This window comes from Poecilia reticulata, linkage group LG22, assembly GCF_000633615.1.
Source record: "Poecilia reticulata strain Guanapo linkage group LG22, Guppy_female_1.0+MT, whole genome shotgun sequence".
In the NCBI taxonomy this organism is placed as follows: domain Eukaryota; kingdom Metazoa; phylum Chordata; class Actinopteri; order Cyprinodontiformes; family Poeciliidae; genus Poecilia; species Poecilia reticulata.
Genome location: NC_024352.1, coordinates 22,659,842 through 22,667,358, shown reverse-complemented (window position 1 = coordinate 22,667,358; position 7,517 = coordinate 22,659,842). Strand labels below are relative to the sequence as shown.

Below are 7,517 nucleotides of genomic sequence, written 5' to 3'. Positions count from 1 at the left end.
TATATAGTTGTTTTTCTCTTTTTGTTTTTATTCAGGTTATTACTTTAAAAAAATAATGTATGTTATGGAAAGACGGTCGGCCCTCTTGATACAAGTCGATCGATAAGATCAATCAACTTTGGATGAACTCATAAATAGAATTTCATCACAAATTTAAATAATCAAATAAGTTATATTTATTTATTTGACTAAAATAAAACATGAGATTGTGGGATATTAAATGCTCCACAAAAGTTTTTGGTGCAAAATCCACAAACGTTCTTTTTCCCTACCCGGAAACATTCATTCACATTTTTAACAGCATCTGTTAGTATAGTGCAGTGGCTTGTTGTTGGTCTCTTCCTGTTCAGTGCGGGTTTATTTTACATAAAAGTTTAAGTGATGGGTGTCATGCCACTAATGCCACAGGACCACAAGAGATGAAAGGAATGTGATGTTGACGTGTGAAATGTAAGATGTGATAACTACAGAAGGGTTTGTTTTTAAATGTCTACAATTATTTACGTTTCAGGTTTTGTAGCCACTTGGGATGTGTTAACCAAATTAAGCTTTTGTAACAGTTGTACTTTTAGGAAATTAAACTTTCTGTTGTGGCACATCCTTTATTTTAACCACAAGGGGGAGTCAGAGACTGAAAAGAAAAACGTTGTAATAGGAAACTGTAGTTTGAAAATGTGGCTAAGTTAAATAGTGATGGAGGGAAAAGAAAGATATTTTGTTTTTTGGGAAAGACTGGACTCATTAAGACAATTAGAAGAAAGGAAATGATGAGTAGAAACCAAGAGATGGCAGTAATGCGTCTCTTCAGTCATTTCTTTGTCCAGTAAATCTGTTTAAAGATTCTCCTGGTGTGCGCAGTGGCTGCAGGCCGAAGAATCTTTATCCATTATAATGACAAGAAAAGCAATTACCAAGTCAGATTTCTGTTCAAGTTCACAAAACTTCACCTACCATGTGTCTTTTTAATTCCTTAGTTTTGCCAGAATGACGGTGGGAAATACAACTTTACTTTATTCTGTAAAGTGAATCAGCCGATCACATGGCAGGAAATCAATGCATTCGGGTATCTAGGTGTAGTGAAGACTTGCTGAAGTTCAAATCCAGCTTCAGAGTGGAGAAAAAGAGTTAAGTGACTTGTGCAAGTTATGGATGTGCGATATAGGATCATATTCATATTATTTTAGTATAAAAGTATTGAAGTGGAAAAAGAACACTTACTAATTGAGTGGAATATATGTGTTAAAACTTATAAGGTCATTTTTGTGGATGTTATTTGTATGTAATCTTTAAAACTGTTTTTGTTTTATGCTGCTGCCTACCATTGCCAGGTCTCCCTTAAAATCTCATTTTTAAGACCTGGACCTTGCAGAGAGCAGCATTACTGGTATTAAAGCACATTCGTTGTTTAAAGGTGGAAAAGCAAAATACAGGCATTTCTCCCTTTGCAGGCATTGTCACTCCACACACGTTACATTTTTCTGCTGATTGTTTAAACCTCCTGATGACTTGATGAGTTTTTTAATCTGTGCGCGGTCCAACAGGATCTCTAACCCCCCCGCAGTCCGACCGTGATATCTGCTGCACTCTTCTTGAACATTACCTTTAAGACTAAGAGGTTAAACCAGGCCCAGATAATTAAAGTTTTTGCTCCTGCTGTTTTAATGAGCTTTTCCCTTGCACTCTCAGCCTCGCTGCTTCCAACTTGCTCTGTTTTGATGCCGGCTGGTTACGTCATCAACAAGCATGACCACGTTTAGCCAGTAGATTACAGATTAGGTTGTACAATCCTCACATCAGACATAACTGTCCTTGTGAATTTGATCTACCAAAGTAAAGTGGGGACCCAAATAATTCAGCCACCTTAAATATTCTGTTCCCTCTCCATAACATGGGACCAAATTAATTTCCCAGCAAGTCGTTTACTCTGTTTCTCCTCTTATAAAGAACAGCAAGTCCTGTGGATTTGGAAAAGATTTGCTCTTTGCTTGCCAAAGTTTAATGAGGGGAAATAAATATTTCAGTCGTCTTAATTTGTTCTCCCTCCATAACGGGGAAACAGCAAGTCATTTATTTTATTTCATCCTGGGCATGAGGTTTAGCTTGTGAAATTACTCCTAACTCATTTGTCCCAGGCTTCAGTGTGGCGTCTCTGCATGAAGTCGACTGAGGAGCTTAGTTTGTGTAAATATTGTCAATGAATTGTTCTAACACACATTTACTTATTGTAACATTCATTTGCTTATGTTATTTAGCGATAAAACTTTATTAGTTTGATAAGTTTTATATTGACAAGTGTTTTTTCTTCCTTAATTGTTATTTTGTATTATTGCAATTAATTTTTTATTTAGGTTTTTAAAATGCTAAATAATAATTTTTGTATGTCTGTCATCATTTTTTTTATTCTTGAGATGATTTTTGTTGATCTTATTCCAAATCCCATTGCATTAAAATTTGCGCTGTAGGCCATTTACATTTTTCTAATGAAAGTTTCACAGAGTCTGTAAACAAAATTGTCATTCAAAAATGGGGATAATTGAGAATGAAGAGTTTTGTCATCCAGTTTTTGGTAGAAAGAAAACGACAAATCATGCAAATGGAAATCATTGCTCGTTTTAATTTATCATGTGATTAATTGACTTATTGCTTGTTGCCACAGGCCTGAATGTAGCTGTACATAGCAAAATAAAGTTATTTTATTCTTACTTTTGCCTTGTCTGTCTTTAATGTCATTAATACAAGAGAACATTCTCTGCAAACGTTCATGGCGACATTGTCTAACATTCAATCAGCTGCGCAGAAGTTGATGATGGTGTGACTGACTTTTTGTCAAAGTGAATGAAAAGGAAAATATTCTAAACTTTTCAATAAAAAATAACGCTTGTGGTGTCGCCAAAATTAGGTTTTGCGTGCGTTTACAAAGCAGACTATAGTGCACCAAAGAAACTTCCTTTGGGTTAGTTTAACATAAACTCTGGAGTTTTTCGAATGTTTATATAGAGGCAAGCAGACCAGCAACGCCTCCAACGCCAGATGCGAACTATGGTGCAAAGCATTCTGGGTAAATACAATTTAAGCAAAGGCGAGAGTGCAATTCTAGCGGGAGAAATTCCCCGTGCTCTTCTTCCAACAACAAAATAGGAATCCTACAACCACTAAAATCCGACGCCGCTCAATTTCTGTTTACATTTTGTGAAGAAGGAAATTGCTCTAATTTCTTTTTATGAAGTTTTTCTGTCCTTTTCTTCAGAGTGTCTTGGTGCAGCGCCCCTTCAGGAGAGGAGGGGAACAGGTTTTTCTAAATGGTTTGGATCATTCTATACAGTGCAGTGTGAAAGTGAATCTCACCAGCTGAAAATGTAACAGATGTTTCAACTTTGGTCCCCAATCGGACCGAGTTCACCGGGTGATAACACCTGGACACTCTCTCTCTCTCTCTCTCTCTCTCTCTCCCTCTCTCTCTCTCTCTCTCTCTCTCTCTCTCTCTCTTCAGGCATCATTTTGTATTACTGTCTGATCGCTTTAATGCAGAAGTCTGTAACTCCACACATAAAACCCAAACCGATTGAAAAGTTTTTGTAAAGCATATTCAAGGCCATGCCTCTTAGAAAGAGCATTTCCAATTCAACAGGAACACCAGCTGATGATTGGTGGCTGGGAGTTAACCTTGCACCGATTTTGGTTTTAAATAGGAAAGCTGCTCACGTTGCTTGTGTTGTTTAAGACTCCATGTTGTTGTTTCATGTTGGTGATTGAGCTCCTCCTCTGGCATCATGGCATCACTCGACAGTGAAAAGTTCAAAGAATACATGCAGAAAGTTGGTAAGAATATTTTTTAAGTGAATCTGATGGGTTGTGGTTGCATATTTTCAGGCACATTTATACTCACATTTGGTTATTTATAGGTATGAAAGAGCCTTTACTGACATTTACCTGCTCAGCCAAGCCTAATCTGATCATCACCAGGGATAAGGAGACGATTTCAGTAGAGGCTAAAAGCACTTTGAAAACGGACAAGATCAAGTTCAAGCTGAATGAAGAGTTTGATGAGAAGACACCAGACAGTCGTCAGGTACAGGTGAGTAATTCTGTCATTAAATCATGTGCAAGATCCACACTAATAAGCCACCATATTTCCACTTCTGTTTTCATTCCTCATTAGTCCAAGTTCTTCCTGAGAAATGGCAAACTCATCCAGGAATAGCGCTGGGATGGAAAGAGTACAACGCTGGAGAGAGTGACTGAAAATGGAAAGCTTGAAGTTGTAAGTAAAATGATTGATGCAAACTTTATTTAACTTGCAGCTCTAAAATCACTGCTTCTCTTTAAAATGTACTTCAGCTTCAAATTAAGCTGAACCAGTGAGGAAATGTGTGTTAAGATGCAAAAATCTCAGTTATATTTAGTGACCCTTATGTTGTCAAACACGTCCCACCTGTGGCACACTAGTTTTAAAATAACTAATAGTTGGTCTTTTGTCTCAACAGAAATGCATCATGGGTGAAGTTGTTGCAACAAGGATCTATGAAAAGGAAGCATGACCTCCCCATAACACAAACAAATGCAACTTTCTACTCAGTTGTGGTTATTTAATACCGTCTCTGCCTTGTTGTGTGCTTTCATTGACTTCATCTGTAAGGGTCTACAAATATGCTGTAAAATTGTGGGTGGAGCTTATGTTCAGCTCCTCATGTACAAGTTTGTAAGTCTGAGATTTCAAAGCTACTCATCAACACAAAACCGAACTGGAATGATTTTCCCAGCACTTAAAAATTGCAACTTGTCAGATATTTGGAGATGAATTTGACCTGCCATTTACATGAAGACTTTCTTTATTCAGAGCAAATGCTAATAACACAATAGAACATCTCAAGACTCTTCAGACAGCAAGAATTATGAGGGATTGAGAAGCAGTGGAAACAATCGGAGAGGCTAATTATACCATATTTGACAAAAAACATAAATTTCACTGAAGTGGGTTTGAAGCATGTTTACTTTTATAACTGACGATCTCCCATCAGGCTAACCACAGACTCTAAATTATCCTCAGCTGTTGGTACATGTATTAACGCTCGCCCATTTTTGTTTACCTCTGTGGTAGACTGGTCACTTATCTAAGTTTACTTGCATTTATCCCTATTTTGAACTTGAACAGAATTTTATCTTCAACAATCCTGCATTAGTACACAAGTACAGACAAGTATGCATTCCTACACGCTGTTTTATTTCTGGTAACAAATGAGAAATGTTCTTGTTTTAGTATTAAGCTTTAATGTCGTTAAAAAAGCAACACATTGCACAAGAAATCTCTGAAGCCAGAACTGTGTCATCAGTAAAGAGTAGCAGGTCCTCTCTTTGGCTTCTGCTCTGAGTCAGAGGAACTTTCCTAAACCTTTTCCTTGTTGGAAAAATATAATCATCAAATGTTTTTCCAGTGAACATTGCGGTTAGCATGTCTTTTTGGTGAACGATATATCTGACTGCTGTCTCGATAAAACTTTGGGGTATTTTATTGGCTTTTTGTGGTTTTATGATAGACCTCCCGGGAAGGAGACACGACAAGGACTGATCTGATATTTGGAAACAGACTGGAGGCGACGTGTGAGATGTGTCACATTAAACAGATAATTAGATATTCCTTCTACTTTTTTTCCAGTTGAACTTCAGTGACTCACCACAATACTAAGGAAGACTATTGCCCTTAGGCCTCCGTCTTACTCTGGCGGTAAGTCTTTTTGTGAATTGGGTATAGCATTAGTGTTCGTGTTTATTATCCACCTGTTTAGTATCCTACTGTAGGGTTGATTAGGGCTGCAAGTACTGGTAATAAAGTGGAAGTTACACCAAAGCAGTTTGCTTTTATGGTGGTTGATTGTTAATAGTATGGCGAAGGGTATTTTTGAAATAAGTAGTTTGCATTTAGGCTAAATCTCTCTTTTTGCCTGTTTAAACACTTAGACATCACTACAGAATACTCTGGTATTTGTTGCACTGTTTGTGTCTATAATCTAATGAGGCCAAATGTATGGCTTTAACAAGCATTTTTTTAACATGCATGTTAAGAAAAATATATTCTTGCAATCTGTGGGTCAGCAAAAGTACTGCAAAATATTTCTTATTCTTCCACCCCTTTATGTGGCTTTTTGAAGGCCTAAATATATTTAAAAACTCACCAAGCTTTACTCAGAAATTTTTGTGTTTTAATGAAATTTAAAATGGGTGTGGCCAACTGCACTACAGCGCCCCCTAATGTCAGTCTGCAATTTTGGGTCAAGGTTCCATTTCTGACTTTTCATACATGTCAAACTTCAACAAACTCATCCAGTTGGGGTCGAGTAGGGGTCGATAGGGGATACTGATAGGGTCAGTATCCCCTATCGGCATGGGGGATTAAAAGTTATTAAAATCTTGAATTTTTGTACATGCTGAAAGAATGGGGCCAGGCCTCAATTTGTCTCCTTTTTGAAATTTCTAAATGTTGCAACTTTTAAAAAGTTATCTAACTAATATTAGAATCCATGTTCTCATCTGCTGACATTAAAACCCCACTCCTTGAGAACAGAAAGTCACTTTTTGTTTCTTGGAAAGGTTCACCTCTGACCCTCTGGAAAATCAACAGACGGATAATAAGTTGGCCTCACTTGCTTTCGCTGGAAAGTGTGGTCATGGTGAAATCAAGTCAGACATCATGCCATTGCCATATGTTTATTTCTAACTTCCACATATTTCAGCTGATCTACACCAAACTCGCTATGATCAATCTTAATCCAACCCCCAACAAGAATGCAGTCCAATATTTGGTGGATGTGTCCTAATAACTCCACAGTGTCCTCTATAAACATTTTTTTAAATCAGCCCTAAGCCTCACTGTAATTGAGAATCATGAAATTCATTACATGTTTAACTTCTCGGGCCCTATAAAAACTATGTTGGAGCTCTCGCCAACTTCCAGAATGGAAAAGCCACCATTTTGTCTCTTACAAACATTTTATCTGAGTGAACTAATACAGATTTTGAATTACAGACTTCTAAATGACTCGGTGCCATTTTAAGGAATTGGAGATCAAATGTTATCAAAAGTTATTTTTACTACATCAAAGCATGTGGGCGTGGTCAAGCCTCAGAATTTCACCATTTAGTATAAAACATCAAGGTGGAATAACTTCCACACATAAGTTCTCAACTGCATCAAACTTTTTGGTTGTCTTTACAGACCAGCACTGACCATACTCTCATGGTAAGTTGGTGACATCACTTTAGCCTTTTCGACTTTTGTCTGGTGACACAGAACAGGATGGTCCTCTATCCGTCTTTCAATAGTGACTGCTGACTGGACCGTGTGGCGACTTTGCTACGTCACGCTTTGCATGCAGTTGGCTCTGAATACGTTTAGTGCTCCGATTGGCACTAAACTGGACTTGAATGATTTGTCAACCTCTAAAGAGCCGGACAGGATTCCATTGGAATCGGACTCAACTGCGCCCCCTGGATTATCTCTACAGCTGAATCTTCCTGATGCA

General features: G+C 37.6%; 1 long non-coding RNA gene across 1 annotated transcript; it reads left to right on the top strand.

The window, feature by feature from the left end:
- Positions 1–3,465: 3,465 nt before the first annotated feature.
- LOC103458865 (uncharacterized) lies at positions 3,466–5,795 on the top strand. Its single transcript, XR_001776143.1, has 4 exons — positions 3,466–3,819; positions 3,903–4,075; positions 4,160–4,261; positions 4,485–5,795. It is a non-coding gene; the product is annotated as an uncharacterized LOC103458865 (long non-coding RNA).
- Positions 5,796–7,517: the final 1,722 nt, after the last annotated feature.